General features: G+C 41.7%; 1 protein-coding gene across 6 annotated transcripts in view; it reads right to left on the bottom strand.

Moving 5' to 3' along the window:
* Window positions 1–19,855, bottom strand: part of fgfr3 (fibroblast growth factor receptor 3) — a 228,699-nt gene extending 208,844 nt beyond the window's left edge. For 3 of the 6 annotated variants that reach the window (XM_046367627.1, XM_046367628.1, XM_046367629.1), the window contains exon 1: window positions 19,198–19,855. The gene's annotated coding sequence lies outside the window, so the exon portion shown is untranslated. The remainder of the gene's footprint in view (window positions 1–19,197) is intronic. The other 3 variants (XM_046367625.1, XM_046367632.1, XM_046367630.1) reach the window with 1 other exon arrangement.
* Window positions 19,856–21,337: the final 1,482 nt, after the last annotated feature.

Here is a 21,337-nt window from a genome sequence, read left to right as displayed (position 1 = left end):
GATGAGCCAACAGGTCAGTGATAATAAACAGGCTGGATGAGCCAACAGGTCAGTAATAATAAACAGGCTGGATGAGCCAACAGGTCAGTAATAATAAACAGGTCAGTAATAATAAACAGGCTGGATGAGCCAACAGGTAAGTAATAATAAACAGGCTGGATGAGCCAACAGGTCAGTAATAATAAACAGACTGGATGAGAGAACAGGTCAGTAATAATAAACAGGCTGGACGAGCCAACAGGTCAGTAATAATAAACAGGCTGGATGAGCCAACAGGTCAGTATTAAAAAACAGGTCAGTAATAATAAACAGGTCAGTAATAATAAACAGACTGGATGAGCCAACAGGTCAGTAATAATAAACAGGCTGGATGAGCCAACAGGTCAGTAATAATAAACAGGTCAGTAATAATAAACAGGATGGATGAGCCAACAGGTCAGTAATAATAAACAGGTCAGTAATAATAAACAGGCTGGACGAGCCAACAGGTCAGTAATAATAAACAGGCTGGATGAGAGAACAGGTCAGTAATAATAAACAGGCTGGATCAGCCAACAGGTCAGTAATAATAAACAGGCTGGACGAGCCAACAGGTCAGTAATAATAAACAGGTCAGTAATAATAAACAGGCTGTACGAGCCAACAGGTCAGTAATAATAAACAGGCTGGATCAGCCAACAGGTCAGTAATAATAAACAGGCTGGATGAGCCAACAGGTCAGTAATAATAAACAGGCTGGATGAGCCAACAGGTCAGTAATAATAAACAGGCTGGATGAGCCAACAGGTCAGTAATAATAAACAGGCTGGACGAGCCAACAGGTCAGTAATAATAAACAGGCTGGATCAGCCAACAGGTCAGTAATAATAAACAGGTCAGTAATAATAAACAGGCTGGATGAGCCAACAGGTCAGTAATAATAAACAGGTCAGTAATAATAAACAGGCTGGATGAGCCAACAGGTCAGTAATAATAAACAGGCTGGATGAGCCAACAGGTCAGTAATAATAAACAGGCTGGATGAGCTAACAGGTCAGTAATAATAAACAGGTCTGTAATAATAAACAGGTCTGTAATAATAAACATGAGCCAACAGGTCAGTAATAATAAACAGGCTGGATGAGCCAACAGGTCAGTAATAATAAACAGGCTGGATGAGCCAACAGGTCAGTAATAATAAACAGGTCAGTAATAATAAACAGGCTGGATGAGCCAACAGGTCAGTAATAATAAACAGGCTGGATGAGCCAACAGGTCAGTAATAATAAACAGACTGGATGAGCCAACAGGTCAGTAATAATAAACAGGCTGGATGATCCAACAGGTCAGTGATAATAAACAGGCTGGATGAGCCAACAGGTCAGTAATAATAAACAGGCTGGATGAGCCAACAGGTCAGTAATAATAAACAGGCTGGATCAGCCAACAGGTCAGTAATAATAAACAGGCTGGATGAGCCAACAGGTCAGTAATAATAAACAGACTGGATGAGAGAACAGATCAGTAATAATAAACAGGCTGGACGAGCCAACAGGTCAGTAATAATAAACAGGCTGGATGAGCCAACAGGTCAGTAATAATAAACAGGTCAGTAATAATAAACAGGCTGGATGAGCCAACAGGTCAGTAATAATAAACAGGTCAGTAATAATAAACAGGCTGGATGAGCCAACAGGTCAGTAATAATAAACATGCTGGATGAGCCAACAGGTCGGTAATAATAAACAGGCTGGATGAGCCAACAGGTCAGTAATAATAAACAGGCTGGTGAGCCAACAGGTCAGTAATAATAAACAGGCTGGATGAGCCAACAGGTCAGTAATAATAAACAGGCTGGATGAGCCAACAGGTCAGTAATAATAAACAGGTCAGTAATAATAAACAGGCTGGATGAGCCAACAGGTCAGTAATAATAAACAGGTCAGTAATAATAAACAGGCTGGATGAGCCAACAGGTCAGTAATAATAAACAGGCTGGATGAGCCAACAGGTCAGTAATAATAAACAGGCTGGATGAGCCAACAGGTCAGTAATAATAAACAGGTCAGTAATAATAAACAGGCTGGATGAGCCAACAGGTCAGTAATAATAAACAGGCTGGATGAGCCAACAGGTCAGTAATAATAAACAGGCTGGATGAGCCAACAGGTCAGTAATAATAAACAGGCTGGATGAGCCAACAGGTCAGTAATAATAAACAGGCTGGATGAGCCAACAGGTCAGTAATAATAAACAGGCTGGATGAGCCAACAGGTCAGTAATAATAAACAGGCTGGATGAGCCAACAGGTCAGTAATAATAAACAATAAACAGGTCAGTAATAATAAACAGGATGAGCCAACAGGTCAATAATAAACAGGCTGGATGAGCCAACAGGTCAGTAATAATAAACACAGGCTGGATGAGCCAACAGGTCAGTAATAATAAACAGGCTGGATGAGCCAACAGGTCAGTAATAATAAACAGGCTGGATGAGCCAACAGGTCAGTAATAATAAACAGGCTGGATGAGCCAACAGGTCAGTAATAATAAACAGGCTGGATGAGCAGGTCAACAGGTCAGTAATAATAAACAGGCTGGATGAGCCAACAGGTCAGTAATAATAAACAGGTCAGTAATAATAAACAGGCTGGATGAGCCAACAGTTCAGTAATAATAAACAGGCTGGATGAGCCAACAGGTCAGTAATAATAAACAGACTGGATGAGCCAACAGGTCAGTAATAATAAACAGGCTGGATGAGCCAACAGGTCAGTAATAATAAACAGGCTGGATGAGCCAACAGGTCAGTAATAATAAACAGGCTGGATGAGCCAACAGGTCAGTAATAATAAACAGGCTGGATGAGCCAACAGGTCAGTAATAATAAACAGGCTGGATGAGCCAACAGGTCAGTAATAATAAACAGGCTGGATGAGCCAACAGGTCAGTAATAATAAACAGGCTGGATGAGCCAACAGGTCAGTAATAATAAACAGGCTGGATGAGCCAACAGGTCAGTAATAATAAACAGGTCAGTAATAATAAACAGGCTGGATGAGCCAACAGGTCAGTAATAATAAACAGGTCAGTAATAATAAACAGGCTGGATGAGCCAACAGGTCAGTAATAATAAACATGCTGGATGAGCCAACAGGTCGGTAATAATAAACAGGCTGGATGAGCCAACAGGTCAGTAATAATAAACAGGTTGGGAGCCAACAGGTCAGTAATAATAAACAGGCTGGATGAGCCAACAGGTCAGTAATAATAAACAGGTCAGTAATAATAAACAGGCTGGATGAGCCAACAGGTCAGTAATAATAAACAGGCTGGATGAGCCAACAGGTCAGTAATAATAAACAGGCTGGATGAGCCAACAGGTCAGTAATAATAAACAGGCTGGACGAGCCAACAGGTCAGTAATAATAAACAGGCTGGATGAGCCAACAGGTCAGTAATAATAAACAGGCTGGATGAGCCAACAGGTCAGTAATAATAAACAGGCTGGATGAGCCAACAGGTCAGTAATAATAAACAGGTCAGTAATAATAAACAGGCTGGATGAGCCAACAGGTCAGTAATAATAAACAGGCTGGATGAGCCAACAGGTCAGTAATAATAAACAGACTGGATGAGAGCCAACAGGTCAGTAATAATAAACAGGCTGGATGAGCCAACAGGTCAGTAATACTAAACAGGCTGGATGAGCCAACAGGTCAGTATTAAAAAACAGGTCAGTAATAATAAACAGGTCAGTAATAATAAACAGGCTGGATGAGCCAACAGGTCAGTAATAATAAACAGGTCAGTAATAATAAACAGGCTGGATGAGCCAACAGGTCAGTAATAATAAACAGGCTGGATGAGCCAACAGGTCAGTAATAATAAACAGGCTGGATGAGCCAACAGGTCAGTAATAATAAACAGGCTGGATGAGCCAACAGGTCAGTAATAATAAACAGGCTGGATGAGCCAACAGGTCAGTAATAATAAACAGGTCAGTAATAATAAAAGGTCAGGCTGGATGAGCCAACAGGTCAGTATAATAAACAAAAACAGGTCAATAATAATAAACAGGTCAGTAATAATAAACAGACTGGATGAGCCAACAGGTCAGTAATAATAAACAGGCTGGATGAGCCAACAGGTCAGTAATAATAAACAGGTCAGTAATAATAAACAGGCTGGATGAGCCAACAGTTCAGTAATAATACACAGGCTGGATGAGCCAACAGGTCAGTAATAATAAACAGACTGGATGAGCCAACAGGTCAGTAATAATAAACAGGCTGGATGAGCCAACAGGTCAGTGATAATAAACAGGCTGGATGAGCCAACAGGTCAGTAATAATAAACAGGCTGGATGAGCCAACAGGTCAGTAATAATAAACAGGCTAAACAGGCTGGATGAGCCAACAGGTCAGTAATAATAAACAGGCTGGATGAGCCAACAGGTCAGTAATAATAAACAGGCTGGATGAGCCAACAGGTCAGTAATAATAAACAGGCTGGATGAGCCAACAGGTCAGTAATAATAAACAGGCTGGATGAGCCAACAGGTCAGTAATAATAAACAATAATAAACAGGCTGGATGAGCCAACAGGTCAGTAATAATAAACAGGCTGGATCAGCCAACAGGTCAGTAATAATAAACAGGCTGGATGAGCCAACAGGTCAGTAATAATAAACAGGCTGGATGAGGTCAGTAATAAACAGGTCAGTAATAATAAACAGGCTGGATAAACAGGCTGGCCAACAGGTCAGTAATAATAAACAGGTCAGTAATAATAAACAGGCTGGATGAGCCAACAGGTAAGTAATAATAAACAGGCTGGATGAGCCAACAGGTCAGTAATAATAAACAGACTGGATGAGAGAACAGATCAGTAATAATAAACAGGCTGGACGAGCCAACAGGTCAGTAATAATAAACAGGCTGGATGAGCCAACAGGTCAGTAATAATAAACAGACTGGATGAGAGAACAGATCAGTAATAATAAACAGGCTGGATGAGCCAACAGGTCAGTAATAATAAACAGGTCAGTAATAATAAACAGGCTGGATGAGCCAACAGGTCAGGTCAGTAATAATAAACAGGCTGGATGAGCCAACAGGTCAGTAATAATAAACAGGCTGGATGAGCCAACAGGTCAGTAATAATAAACAGGCTGGATGAGCCAACAGGTCAGTAATAATAAACAGGCTGGATGAGCCAACAGGTCAGTAATAATAAACATGCTGGATGAGCCAACAGGTCAGTAATAATAAACAGGTCAGTAATAATAAACAGGCTGGATGAGCCAACAGGTCAGTAATAATAAACAGGCTGGATGAGCCAACAGGTCAGTAATAATAAACAGGCTGGATGAGCCAACAGGTCAGTAATAATAAACAGGCTGGATGAGCCAACAGGTCAGTAATAATAAACAGGCTGGATGAGCCAACAGGTCAGTGATAATAAACAGGCTGGATGAGCCAACAGGTCAGTAATAATAAACAGGCTGGATGAGCCAACAGGTCAGTAATAATAAACAGGTCAGTAATAATAAACAGGCTGGATGAGCCAACAGGTCAGTAATAATAAACAGGCTGGATGAGCCAACAGGTCAGTAATAATAAACAGGCTGGATGAGCCAACAGGTCAGTAATAATAAACAGGCTGGATGAGCCAACAGGTCAGTAATAATAAACAGGCTGGATGAGCCAACAGGTCAGTATTAAAAAACAGGTCAGTAATAATAAACAGGTCAGTAATAATAAACAGACTGGATGAGCCAACAGGTCAGTAATAATAAACAGGCTGGATGAGCCAACAGGTCAGTAATAATAAACAGGTCAGTAATAATAAACAGGCTGGATGAGCCAACAGTTCAGTAATAATAAACAGGCTGGATGAGCCAACAGGTCAGTAATAATAAACAGGCTGGATGAGCCAACAGGTCAGTAATAATAAACAGGCTGGATGAGCCAACAGGTCAGTGATAATAAACAGGCTGGATGAGCCAACAGGTCAGTAATAATAAACAGGCTGGATGAGCCAACAGGTCAGTAATAATAAACAGGTCAGTAATAATAAACAGGCTGGATGAGCCAACAGGTCAGTAATAATAAACAGACTGGATGAGAGAACAGGTCAGTAATAATAAACAGGCTGGATGAGCCAAAAGGTCAGTAATAATAAACAGGCTGGACGAGCCAACAGGTCAGTAATAATAAACAGGCTGGATCAGCCAACAGGTCAGTAATAATAAACAGGTCAGTAATAATAAACAGGCTGGACGAGCCAACAGGTCAGTAATAATAAACAGGCTGGATCAGCCAACAGGTCAGTAATAATAAACAGGCTGGATGAGCCAACAGGTCAGTAATAATAAACAGGCTGGATGAGGCAACAGGTCAGTAATAATAAACAGGCTGGATCAGCCAACAGGTCAGTAATAATAAACAGGTCAGTAATAATAAACAGACTGGATGAGAGAACAGATCAGTAATAATAAACAGGCTGGACGAGCCAACAGGTCAGTAATAATAAACAGGCTGGATGAGCCAACAGGTCAGTATTAAAAAACAGGTCAGTAATAATAAACAGGCTGGATGAGCCAACAGGTCAGTAATAATAAACAGGTCAGTAATAATAAACAGGCTGGATGAGCCAACAGGTCAGTAATAATAAACATGCTGGATGAGCCAACAGGTCAGTAATAATAAACAGGCTGGATGAGCCAACAGGTCAGTAATAATAAACAGGTTGGATGAGCCAACAGGTCAGTAATAATAAACATGCTGGATGAGCCAACAGGTCAGTAATAATAAACAGGTCAGTAATAATAAACAGGCTGGATGAGCCAACAGGTCAGTAATAATAAACAGGCTGGATGAGCCAACAGGTCAGTAATAATAAACAGGCTGGATGAGCCAACAGGTCAGTAATAATAAACAGGCTGGACGAGCCAACAGGTCAGTAATAATAAACAGGCTGGATGAGCCAACAGGTCAGTAATAATAAACAGGCTGGATGAGCCAACAGGTCAGTGATAATAAACAGTTCAGTAATAATAAACAGGCTGGACGAGCCAACAGGTCAGTAATAATAAACAGGCTGGATCAGCCAACAGGTCAGTAATAATAAACAGGCTGGATCAGCCAACAGGTCAGTAATAATAAACAGGCTGGATGAGCCAACAGGTCAGTCATAATAAACAGACTGGATGAGCCAACAGGTCAGTGATAATAAACAGGCTGGATGAGCCAACAGGTCAGTAATAATAAACAGGCTGGATCAGCCAACAGGTCAGTAATAATAAACAGGCTGGATCAGCCAACAGGTCAGTAATAATAAACAGGCTGGATGAGCCAACAGGTCAGTAATAATAAACAGGTCAGTAATAATAAACAGGCTGGATGAACCAACAGGTCAGTAATAATAAACAGGCTGGATGACCCAACAGGTCAGTAATAATAAACACGTCAGTAATAATAAACAGGCTGGATGAGCCAACAGGTCAGTAATAATAAACAGGCTGGATGAGCTAACAGGTCAGTAATAATAAACAGACTGGATGACAGAACAGGTCAGTAATAATAAACAGGCTGGATGAGCCAACAGGTCAGTAATATTAAACAGGCTGGACGAGCCAACAGGTCAGTAATAATAAACAGGCTGGATGAGCTAACAGGTCAGTAATAATAAACAGGCTGGATGAGCCAACAGGTCAGTCATAATAAACAGACTGGATGAGCCAACAGGTCAGTAATAATAAACAGGCTGGATGAGCCAACAGGTCAGTGATAATAAACAGGCTGGATGAGCAATAATAAACAGGTCAGTAATAAAAAACAGGCTGGATGAGCCAACAGGTCAGTAGTAATAAACAGGCTGGATGAGCCAACAGGTCAGTAATAATAAACACGTCAGTAATAATAAACAGGCTGGTTGAGCCAACAGGTCAGTAATAATAAACAGGCTGGATGAGCCAACAGGTCAGTAATAATAAACAGACTGGATGACAGAACAGGTCAGTAATAATAAACAGGCTGGATGAGCCAACAGGTCAGTAATATTAAACAGGCTGGATGAGCCAACAGGTCAGTAATAATAAACAGGCTGGATGAGGCAACAGGTCAGTAATAATAAACAGGCTGGACGAGCCAACAGGTCAGTAATAATAAACAGGCTGGATCAGCCAACAGTTCAGTAATAATAAACAGACTGGATGAGCCAACAGGTCAGTAATAATAAACAGGCTGGATGAGCCAACAGGTCAGTGATAATAAACAGGCTGGATGAGCCAACAGGTCAGTAATAATAAACAGGCTGGATGAGCCAACAGGTCAGTAATAATAAACAGGTCAGTAATAATAAACAGGCTGGATGAGCCAACAGGTAAGTAATAATAAACAGGCTGGATGAGCCAACAGGTCAGTAATAATAAACAGACTGGATGAGAGAACAGGTCAGTAATAATAAACAGGCTGGACGAGCCAACAGGTCAGTAATAATAAACAGGCTGGATGAGCCAACAGGTCAGTATTAAAAAACAGGTCAGTAATAATAAACAGGCTGGATGAGCCGACAGGTCAGTAATAATAAACAGGTCAGTAATAATAAACAGGCTGGATGAGCCAACAGGTCAGTAATAATAAACATGCTGGATGAGCCAACAGGTCAGTAATAATAAACAGGCTGGATGAGCCAACAGGTCAGTAATAATAAACAGGTTGGATGAGCCAACAGGTCAGTAATAATAAACATGCTGGATGAGCCAACAGGTCAGTAATAATAAACAGGTCAGTAATAATAAACAGGCTGGATGAGCCAACAGGTCAGTAATAATAAACAGGCTGGATGAGCCAACAGGTCAGTAATAATAAACAGGCTGGATGAGCCAACAGGTCAGTAATAATAAACAGGCTGGACGAGCCAACAGGTCAGTAATAATAAACAGGCTGGATGAGCCAACAGGTCAGTAATAATAAACAGGCTGGATGAGCCAACAGGTCAGTGATAATAAACAGTTCAGTAATAATAAACAGGCTGGACGAGCCAACAGGTCAGTAATAATAAACAGGCTGGATCAGCCAACAGGTCAGTAATAATAAACAGGCTGGATGAGGCAACAGGTCAGTAATAATAAACAGGCTGGACGAGCCAACAGGTCAGTAATAATAAACAGGCTGGATCAGCCAACAGTTCAGTAATAATAAACAGACTGGATGAGCCAACAGGTCAGTAATAATAAACAGGCTGGATCAGCCAACAGGTCAGTAATAATAAACAGGCTGGATGAGCCAACAGGTCAGTCATAATAAACAGACTGGATGAGCCAACAGGTCAGTGATAATAAACAGGCTGGATGAGCCAACAGGTCAGTAATAATAAACAGGCTGGATCAGCCAACAGGTCAGTAATAATAAACAGGCTGGATCAGCCAACAGGTCAGTAATAATAAACAGGCTGGATGAGCCAACAGGTCAGTAATAATAAACAGGTCAGTAATAATAAACAGGCTGGATGAACCAACAGGTCAGTAATAATAAACAGGCTGGATGACCCAACAGGTCAGTAATAATAAACACGACAGTAATAATAAACAGGCTGGATGAGCCAACAGGTCAGTAATAATAAACAGGCTGGATGAGCCAACAGGTCAGTAATATTAAACAGGCTGGACAAGCCAACAGGTCAGTAATAATAAACAGGCTGGATGAGCCAACAGGTCAGTAATAATAACAGGCTGGATGAGCCAACAGGTCAGTCATAATAAACAGACTGGATGAGCCAACAGGTCAGTAATAATAAACAGGCTGGATGAGCCAACAGGTCAGTGATAATAAACAGGCTGGATGAGCAATAATAAACAGGTCAGTAATAAAAAACAGGCTGGATGAGCCAACAGGTCAGTAGTAATAAACAGGCTGGATGAGCCAACAGGTCAGTAATAATAAACACGTCAGTAATAATAAACAGGCTGGATGAGCCAACAGGTCAGTAATAATAAACAGGCTGGATGAGCCAACAGGTCAGTAATAATAAACAGACTGGATGACAGAACAGGTCAGTAATAATAAACAGGCTGGATGAGCCAACAGGTCAGTAATATTAAACAGGCTGGACGAGCCAACAGGTCAGTAATAATAAACAGGCTGGATGAGCCAACAGGTCAGTAATAATAAACAGGCTGGATGAGCCAACAGGTCAGTAATAATAAACAGACTGGACGAGCCAACAGGTCAGTAATAATATACAGGTCAGTAATAATAAACAGGCTGGATGAGCCAACAGGTCAGTAATAATAAACAGGCTGGATGAGCCAACAGGTCAGTAATAATAAACAGGCTGGATGAGCCAACAGGTCAGTAATAATAAACAGGTCAGTAATAATAAACAGGCTGGATGAGCCAACCTGTCAGTAATAATAAACAGGCTGGACGAGCCAACAGGTCAGTAATAATAAACAGGCTGGATGAGCCAACAGGTCAGTAATAATAAACAGGTCAGTAATAATAAACAGGCTGGATGAGCCAACAGGTCAGTAATAATAAACAGGCTGGATGAGCCAACAGGTCAGTAATAATAAACAGACTGGATGACAGAACAGGTCAGTAATAATAAACAGGCTGGATGAGCCAACAGGTCAGTAATATTAAACAGGCTGGACGAGCCAACAGGTCAGTAATAATAAACAGGCTGGATGAGCCAACAGGTCAGTAATAATAAACAGGCTGGATGAGCCAACAGGTCAGTAATAATAAACAGACTGGACGAGCCAACAGGTCAGTAATAATATACAGGTCAGTAATAATAAACAGGCTGGATGAGCCAACAGGTCAGTAATAATAAACAGGCTGGATGAGCCAACAGGTCAGTAATAATAAACAGGCTGGATGAGCCAACAGGTCAGTAATAATAAACAGGCTGGATGAGCCAACAGGTCAGTAATAATAAACAGGCTGGATGAGCCAACAGGTCAGTAATAATAAACAGGCTGGATGAGCCAACAGGTCAGTAGTAATAAACAGGCTGGATGAGCCAACAGGTCAGTAATAATAAACACGTCAGTAATAATAAACAGGCTGGATGAGCCAACAGGTCAGTAATAATAAACAGGCTGGATGAGCCAACAGGTCAGTAATAATAAACAGACTGGATGACAGAACAGGTCAGTAATAATAAACAGGCTGGATGAGCCAACAGGTCAGTAATATTAAACAGGCTGGACGAGCCAACAGGTCAGTAATAATAAACAGGCTGGATGAGCCAACAGGTCAGTAATAATAAACAGGCTGGATGAGCCAACAGGTCAGTAATAATAAACAGACTGGACGAGCCAACAGGTCAGTAATAATATACAGGTCAGTAATAATAAACAGGCTGGATGAGCCAACAGGTCAGTAATAATAAACAGGCTGGATGAGCCAACAGGTCAGTAATAATAAACAGGCTGGATGAGCCAACAGGTCAGTAATAATAAACAGGTCAGTAATAATAAACAGGCTGGATGAGCCAACCTGTCAGTAATAATAAACAGGCTGGACGAGCCAACAGGTCAGTAATAATAAACAGGCTGGATGAGCCAACAGGTCAGTAATAATAAACAGGTCAGTAATAATAAACAGGCTGGATGAGCCAACAGGTCAGTAATAATAAACAGGCTGGATGAGCCAACAGGTCAGTAATAATAAACAGACTGGATGACAGAACAGGTCAGTAATAATAAACAGGCTGGATGAGCCAACAGGTCAGTAATATTAAACAGGCTGGACGAGCCAACAGGTCAGTAATAATAAACAGGCTGGATGAGCCAACAGGTCAGTAATAATAAACAGGCTGGATGAGCCAACAGGTCAGTAATAATAAACAGACTGGACGAGCCAACAGGTCAGTAATAATATACAGGTCAGTAATAATAAACAGGCTGGATGAGCCAACAGGTCAGTAATAATAAACAGGCTGGATGAGCCAACAGGTCAGTAATAATAAACAGGCTGGATGAGCCAACAGGTCAGTAATAATAAACAGGCTGGATGAGCCAACAGGTCAGTAATAATAAACAGGTCAGTAATAATAAACAGGCTGGATGAGCCAACCTGTCAGTAATAATAAACAGGCTGGACGAGCCAACAGGTCAGTAATAATAAACAGGCTGGGTGAGCCAACAGGTCAGTAATAATAAACAGGTCAGTAATAATAAACAGGCTGGATGAGCCAACAGGTCAGTAATAATAAACAGGCTGGACGAGCCAACAGGTCAGTAATAATAAACAGGCTGGACGAGCCAATAGGTCAGTAATAATAAACAGGTCAGTAATAATAAACAGGCTGGATGAGCCAACAGGTCAGTAATAATAAACAGGCTGGACGAGCCAACAGGTCAGTAATAATAAACAGGCTGGATGAGCCAACAGGTCAGTAATAATAAACAGGATGGATGAGCCAACAGGTCAGTAATAATAAACAGGTCAGTAATAATAAACAGGCTGGACGAGCCAACAGGTCAGTAATAATAAACAGGCTGGATCAGCCAACAGGTCAGTAATAATAAACAGGCTGGATGAGCCAACAGGTCAGTAATAATAAACAGACTGGATGAGAGAACAGGTCAGTAATAATAAACAGGCTGGACGAGCCAACAGGTCAGTAATAATAAACAGGCTGGATGAGAGAACAGGTCAGTAATAATAAACAGGCTGGATCAGCCAACAGGTAAGTAATAATAAACAGGCTGGACGAGCCAACAGGTCAGTAATAATAAACAGGTCCGTAATAATAAACAGGCTGGACGAGCCAACAGGTCAGTAATAATAAACAGGCTGGATGAGCCAACAGGTCAGTAATAATAAACAGGCTGGATGAGCCAACAGGTCAGTAATAATAAACAGGCTGGATGAGCCAACAGGTCAGTAATAATAAACAGGCTGGACGAGCCAACAGGTCAGTAATAATAAACAGGCTGGATCAGTCAACAGGTCAGTAATAATAAACAGGTCAGTAATAATAAACAGGCTGGATGAGCCAACAGGTCAGTAATAATAAACAGGCTGGATGAGCCAACAGGTCAGTAATAATAAACAGGCTGGATGAGCTAACAGGTCAGTAATAATAAACAGGTCAGTAATAATAAACAGGCTGGATGAGCCAACAGGTCAGTAATAATAAACAGGCTGGACGAGCCAACAGGTCAGTAATAATAAACAGGTCAGTAATAATAAACAGGTCAGTAATAATAAACAGGCTGGATGAGCCAACAGGTCAGTAATAATAAACAGACTGGATGAGAGAACAGGTCAGTAATAATAAACAGGCTGGATGAGCCAAAAGGTCAGTAATAATAAACAGGCTGGACGAGCCAACAGGTCAGTAATAATAAACAGGTCAGTAATAATAAACAGGCTGGACGAGCCAACAGGTCAGTAATAATAAACAGGCTGGATCAGCCAACAGGTCAGTAATAATAAACAGGCTGGATGAGCCAACAGGTCAGTAATAATAAACAGGCTGGATGAGCCAACAGGTCAGTAATAATAAACAGGCTGGATGAGGCAACAGGTCAGTAATAATAAACAGGCTGGACGAGCCAACAGGTCAGTAATAATAAACAGGCTGGATCAGCCAACAGGTCAGTAATAATAAACAGACTGGACGAGCCAACAGGTCAGTAATAATAAACAGGCTGGATGAGCCAACAGGTCAGTGATAATAAACAGGCTGGATGAGCCAACAGGTCAGTAATAATAAACAGGCTGGGTGAGCCAACAGGTCAGTAATAATAAACAGGTCAGTAATAATAAACAGGCTGGATGAGCCAACAGGTCAGTAATAATAAACAGGCTGGATGAGCCAACAGGTCAGTAATAATAAACAGACTGGATGAGAGAACAGGTCAGTAATAATAAACAGGCTGGACGAGCCAACAGGTCAGTAATAATAAACAGGCTGGACGAGCCAACAGGTCTGTAATAATAAACAGGCTGGATCAGCCAACAGGTCAGTAATAATAAACAGGCTGGATGAGCCAACAGGTCAGTAATAATAAACAGGCTGGATGAGCCAACAGGTCAGTAATAATAAACAGGCTGGATGAGGCAACAGGTCAGTAATAATAAACAGGCTGGACGAGCCAACAGGTCAGTAATAATAAACAGGCTGGATCAGCCAACAGGTCAGTAATAATAAACAGGCTGGATGAGCCAACAGGTCAGTGATAATAAACAGGCTGGATGAGCCAACAGGTCAGTAATAATAAACAGGCTGGATGAGCCAACAGGTCAGTAATAATAAACAGGTCAGTAATAATAAACAGGCTGGATGAGCCAACAGGTCAGTAATGATAAACAGGCTGGATGAGCCAACAGGTCAGTAATAATAAACAGGCTGGATGAGCCAACAGGTCAGTAATAATAAACAGGCTGGACGAGCCAACAGGTCAGTAATAATAAACAGGCTGGATCAGCCAACAGGTCAGTAATAATAAACAGACTGGATGAGCCAACAGGTCAGTAATAATAAACAGGCTGGATGAGCCAACAGGTCAGTTATAATAAACAGGCTGGATGAGCCAACTGGTCAGTAATAATAAACAGGTCAGTAATAATAAACAGGCTGGATGAGCCAACAGGTCAGTAATAATAAACAGGCTGGATGAGCCAACAGGTCAGTAATAATAAACAGGCTGGATGAGCCAACAGGTCAGTAATAATAAACAGGTCAGTAATAATAAACAGGCTGGATGAGCCAACAGGTCAGTAATAATAAACAGGCTGGATGAGCCAACAGGTCAGTAATAATAAACAGGCTGGATGAGCCAATGGGTCAGTAATAATAAACAGGCTGGATGAGCCAACAGGTCAGTAATAATAAACAGGTCAGTAATAATAAACAGGCTGGATGAGCCAACAGGTCAGTAATAATAAACAGGCTGGATGAGCCAACAGGTCAGTAATAATAAACAGGTCAGTAATAATAAACAGGCTGGATGAGCCAACAGGTCAGTAATAATAAACAGGCTGGACGAGCCAACAGGTCAGTAATAATAAACAGGTCAGTAATAATAAACAGGCTGGATGAGCCAACAGGTCAGTAATAATAAACAGGTCAGTAATAATAAACAGGCTGGATGAGCCAACAGGTCAGTAGTAATTAACAGGCTGGACGAGCCAACAGGTCAGTAATAATAAACAGGTCAGTAATAATAAACAGGCTGGATGAGCCAACAGGTCAGTAGTAATTAACAGGCTGGACGAGCCAACAGGTCAGTAATAATAAACAGGTCAGTAATAATAAGCAGGCTGGATGAGCCAACAGGTCAGTAGTAATTAACAGGCTGGATGAGCCAACAGGTCAGTAGTAATTAACAGGCTGGATGAGCCAACAGGTCAGTAATAATAAACAGGTCAGTAATAAAATGAGATACCACCTGGAGCTTCTCCCCTGACACGTAGACATCTGGTTCAGTAGAATCTGTTGCCCCCTTTGTAAAGAGCATGCAAACAGTTTTTTTTTCACATTGAGATGCAAACACGAGTCACTGAGCCACTTTGTAACCTGGACCATTACAGTAGTGAGTTCTTGTGCAGCTTGTTGTTTGCTCTTTGCATGCACATATATCACTATATCATCTGCATAAATTTGAACTTCAGACCCAGTACAGACAGAAGGCAGATCATTAATGTACAGGCTGAACAGGAGGGGCCCCAGTATTGACCCTTGGGGCATGCCCACATCAGAGCTAACAGTGGGCGACAGCTCATTGCTCACTCTGACACACAGAGTTCTGCCTTCAAGGTATGATTTCATCCATCTCAAGGCATCGGGGGAAAAGTTGAACTTGGACAATTTTGTGCTGAGAATCTCATGGTTAACAGTATCAAAAGCCTTCCTTAGGTCCAGAAACACAGCCCCAACAATGCCCCCTTTGTCCATCTTGGACTCCAGAAGAAAGCAGTTGGCCGTTTCTGTGGAGTGTTTCGCTCTGAAGCCAAACTGCATGGAGTGTAATGTGGAGGAGCTGTTGTTGAGGTGGGCAATCAGTTCCTCTGCTACACACTTTTCAGCAACCTTTGACACCACAGGTAGTATACTAATGTGCCTGTAGTTACTCACGTCAGCAGGGTCGCCTGATTTAAAGATGGACGTTATTATGGCCGACTTCCAGACCCTTGGAAACACCCCCAGACCAATAGATGTGTTGGTGTCCTTAGTAATGAGGCCAATGAGTGACTCTTTGTAGTTGTTAAGAAAGGTAGAGTCCATCCCAAACACATCTTTGGCTTTAGAGTTCTTTAGAGAGCTAATCACCTTGTTCACCTTTGACTCAGAAACCTCCCTTATGATGAAGACAGGTTGAGTGTCATTCACTAGCACTGAGCCCAAGAAATCAGTGGAGGGGTTCTGTGTCAGTAACCTGACAGAGTCAATAAGGTAGGAATTGAAGGCTATTGCTATTTCGACTGTATCCTGTGTTAGATTGTTATTCACCATGATTTCTAGTCTTTTTGCAGTGTTACTATGGTCTTTCCCTGTTAACTTTTTTAGATTCTCCCAAATAAATTTAGAATTTCCCTTTGCTTCACCAATTATGTTAATAAAAAAGTTTGCCTTGGCCTGTTTGATTTCTTTCATCACCTTACTTCTCAACATGGTAAACCTACATCTGTCATGCTCCAATTTGGATCTTAGGGCTATTTTTAGAGCATATTCTCATTCTTTCATCAATTTCCAGATTTCTCCATTTAGCCAAGGAAGAGTGAGTGCTCTTCTGGCCAGGTTTGGATTTGATTTTCTTTAGGAAACCATTTATTGTAGTCTGGATTGTAGATAGAAAAACCTGACTATCAGCTTCCACGTCTGTATAGGATAAGAGATCATTCCAGTTAATTCCCTTAATTGCGTTTTCAAAATAGTTTAATTCATTCTTAGGTTTTCTGAGTTGATCCGTCTTTCTAACAGTAGAGAGGTTAAACCTGCTCTTAGACAGCTTTCTGGCTAGAAGTGTCAGATTATGATCAGACAGCCCAGTAACCATATTGAATGATGTAGTCACTCTCTCTGGTTTATTACTCAACACCAAATCAATCTGTGTTTTAGAGCAACAAGTCACCCTGGTTGGCCCTTTAACTAGCTGTGTAAGGTCAAAGGTATTAGTGATCCGTTTGAGGGTTTCCCTACAAGACTTGTCTTCATAATTAATGTTACAATCTCCCATTAAGATGACCTCTTTCCCAAAATCACATTCCCTAAGCAACTTTCTTTGATTTCATTATTAATTAGTCGTTGGCTCTCACTAAAAAGATAGGCTCACAAACGTTAGGCTTGTAAAATTAACAATGGTATTACATTTAGTCCAATGAATGAATAAAAAGGCCTAGGAGTAGGAGACTATTCGGTTATGCACTTCTCTGATTCAGGTTAAATGCGGAAGACACATTTCAGTTGAATTTGTTTAGTTCTACAACTGACCAGGTATCCCACATTTCAGTTGAATGCATTTAGTTCTACAACTGACCAGGTATCCCACATTTCAGTTGAATGCATTTAGTTCTACAACTGACCAGGTATCCCACATTTCAGTTGAATGCATTTAGTTCTACAACTGACCGGGTATCCCACATTTCAGTTGAATGCATTTAGTTCTACAACTGACCAGGTATCCCACATTTCAGTTGAATGCATTTAGTTCTACAACTGACCAGGTATCCCACATTTCAGTTGAATGCATTTAGTTCTACAACTGACCAGGTATCCCACATTTCAGTTGAATGCATTTAGTTCTACAACTGACCAGGTATCCCACATTTCCTTTCCCTAATTGTTCCATTTGGAAGCTGTAGCCCAAATATCCACTACAGCTCTCAGACTGACTGGGGAGAGGGGTCTCATGTAGAGGATGATGTGCTGTACACCATGGCCTACAGCAACCTAATATCTGTGAAGATGGGAGATGAACACGGCTGAAGACAGTAGCTTAGTAGCATGGTACAGTGAGGTAGGTGAAGCAGCATTGTAGAGCAGTTGGGTGAAGGAAGGGGTCGTTTTTCCCTGTGTGAAACGCCACATTCACCAGAGAACAGAGGTTGCAATTATTTTACTTTATACATACTAAAATACTCATTTTAGAGTGTAGATGTACACAGCCGTAATTAACTGAATATTTACTCAGGCTATTTATAACAAAAACATTGTTTCCCAACCTTGACAAAATATGACTTGTATTTGGCCTATTGATCAGGATGAACCATATCCAAACTGCAATAGATCACTTTTGTTATCAGGGGTAGGCCATCATTGTAAATAGGAATTTGTTCTTAACTGACTTGCCTAGTTAAATAAAAGTTGAATATATAAATATATAAATAAAAACCACGGTCTGTAGCAGCCTGTTCAGTTCTGTAACAGTCAACTATAACTATCAGATAGAAGCGTGGGTGGGTCTCCGAGGGTTCCAACAAGTACATTTATGCTTGATCAAGTTCGTGCTTGGTGAATCCTTATGGAGGGTGTGACGCTATTGCGGAGCCTCTGGAGGCATGCAGAGGCCAAATTGAGTTTGGTACCGCTTTACCCCGCGCCTCCCAAATTGTATAACAATGCTAAGGGTTCTGCATAACTCCTTATAGCTCTGCATCATTGGTTGAAGGTAAGTAGGGCGGGAGGTCCTGCACAAACACCAATTCACTTCCTAGACAACTTCCTTCACAACAGCTCTGCTCAGCAAAGGGAGAAGTATGCATGGCCTGATTTCTGCATAGGCCGTATCGCAGTAAATAGTGCGCGGCCACTGCTGACATCAGATTGACCATGTACGGTCTTTCAGCCTACAGCACGGCAGTTTATCGTGGTCCCCATAGCGCACCTGTGCGTCCAGCGGTGAACACTGACAGACAGACCCGCTCTCTGCAGCACCTGTCCGGGGGCCGGGCCACGGGGGACCGGGAACAAAAGAGCTCTGATAGCAGGAAGCTCATCCTGAGACGCTCAGCTCTCTATACGCTCGCATACCCGGTTTAAATTATGTTATGGATGCCGACGGTAACAACAGTCCAACTGGTTTTTAGTCAACCAACCTGTCTGTCTAACTCTCAAAGGCTATAATCAAGGAAGTGCTGCTCGCATTAAGTCGGCTCCAATATTCACCCAACTTTCTCTCTTATATCGTAACAACAATATAATTATAACAATAATAATAATAGTAATCAAATCATATGCAATCGGTCTTACCCAAGGATCCTTTCTGTGTGTTTCCGTTTTGACAGCGATCCTTTATAAGAGTTAATTATCACCATAAAAATAAACAAATCTGTTCCTCAAAACTGCTTCAAAAACACTCTATATATGTGCATCCGCCTAGAAGTGTTGTAGTTGTAATATTATACAGCTTTAAAATCAAATCCCAACAAGCAGCCTGCCTGAGCGCCTCTTCCACCCGGGCAGAGAGATATCCCCCTGAAACGATCTCTTCAGTCTTCAAATCTAAATCCTTTTGCAACCGCGTCGTGTTCAGCTGTTGTATCCAGTGAGTGACTATATAATCCACATTATTTAATCTTCTCTCATCGCTCTCTCTCTCTGGTCAGGTCCGTAAGGACCAGGTCGGGAGCGGGAGAGAAGGATCAGCTCGTTCCGCTCTGCTCCACAGTGTTAATGTCTGCTGCCTCCAGACTCTGGACTGGAACTGCTGTCTGGTTGTTGGTGAAGTACAGCTCGAGTCCCACGCGGCGCTGCGCAGTGTACCTGATCCTACTGACTGACTGACGCGGGAGATAAAAGCAGCCTCTGCTTGAGATATCTTTCTCTCTGTGGCGATGTGCAAAAGAGCTTCTGGTGTCGCCTGCCAGTACGCTCGAGGCTTTCAGCAGATCAGCAAGTCGGGAATGTTCTGGGGGAAGAGTTGGAGACGAGGAGGAAGGCGCCTCCCACCATCTCTTCTAGAATACAATCAATGGTCGTTATTGGATTGTCTGTCCAGGCAGATAATCTACACTCAGTCGACACACACTAGGTGCTCTTACAGCACAGGAGGCTGCTGAGGGAAGGATGGTTTATAATAATGGCCGGAACAGCGCAAACGGAACGGCATCAAACACCTGGAAACTCTGTGTTTGATGTATTTGAAACCATTCCACCTATTCTGCTTCACTCATTACCATGAGCCCGTTCTCCCCCAAAAAGGTGCCACCAACCTCGTGTCTTATCGACTACAACACTGAAACTAAGAAATATAGAATAATATAGACTCTGAGACTTATCGTTTTAGATACAATATCTTCTATCTATTACAAAATAGGTTAAATAACATCCTTATATTTCAAATCATAGTGTGATTCAGGTTTCAGCATCTTGTTCACAATTCTGATGACATCATTTGTTATTTCTAATATATCTAAATGACTGAAAATACAAAGAGGGCTGTCAATACAACCCATGTCTGAATATACAGTGCCTTCGGAAAGTATTCAGACCCCATTACATTTGACACATGTTGTTATGTTACAGACTTATTCTAAAATTGATTAAATAGGGGGGTTTTCATAGTTAATCTACACACAATACCCCTTAATGACAAAGACAAAACAGGTTTTTATACATTTTGACAAATCTATAAAATAAAAACAGAAGTATCACATTTAGATAAGTATTCAGACCCTTTACTCAATGCTTTGTTAAGCACCATTGGCAGCGATTACAGCCTTGAGTCTTCTTGGATAGGACGCTACAAGCTTGGCACAGCTGTATTTGGGAAGTTTCTCCCATTTTTCTCTGCAGATCCTCTCAAGCTCTGTCAGGTTGCGAAGTGATGCTGAAGAGCAATTTTTATGTCTCTCCAAAGATGTTAGATCGGGCTTAAGTCCGGGCTCTGGCGAGAACCTTCCAGAAGGACGGCTGGGACACTCAAAGACATTAAGAGACTTGCCCCGAAGCCACTCCTGCGTTGCCTTAGCTGTGTGTTTAGGGTCGTTGTCCTGTTGGAAGGTGAACCTTTGCCCCGGTCTGAGGTCCTGAGCCCTCTGGAGCAGGTTTTCATCAAGGATCTCTCTGTACTTTGCTCCCTTCATCTTTGCCTCGGTCCTAACTAGTCTCCCAGTCCCTGCAGCTGAAAAACACCCCCACAGCATGATGCTGCCACCACCAAGCTTCACAGTAGGGATGGTGACAGGTTTCTTCCAGACGTGACTCTTGGCACTCAGGCCAAAGAGTTCAATCTTGGTTTCATCAGAACAGAGAATCTTGTATCTTAAGGTCTGAGAGTCTTTGGGTGCCTTTTGGCTAAAAATCAAAGCGGTCTGTCATGTTCCTTTTAATGAGGAGCAGCTTCCATCTGGCCACTCTACTATAAAGGCCTGATTGGTGGAGTGCTGTA

This window comes from Oncorhynchus gorbuscha, linkage group LG10, assembly GCF_021184085.1.
Source record: "Oncorhynchus gorbuscha isolate QuinsamMale2020 ecotype Even-year linkage group LG10, OgorEven_v1.0, whole genome shotgun sequence".
In the NCBI taxonomy this organism is placed as follows: domain Eukaryota; kingdom Metazoa; phylum Chordata; class Actinopteri; order Salmoniformes; family Salmonidae; genus Oncorhynchus; species Oncorhynchus gorbuscha.
The sequence above is the reverse complement of the archived record's forward strand: the minus strand, read 5'-3'. Positions and strand labels throughout refer to the sequence as shown.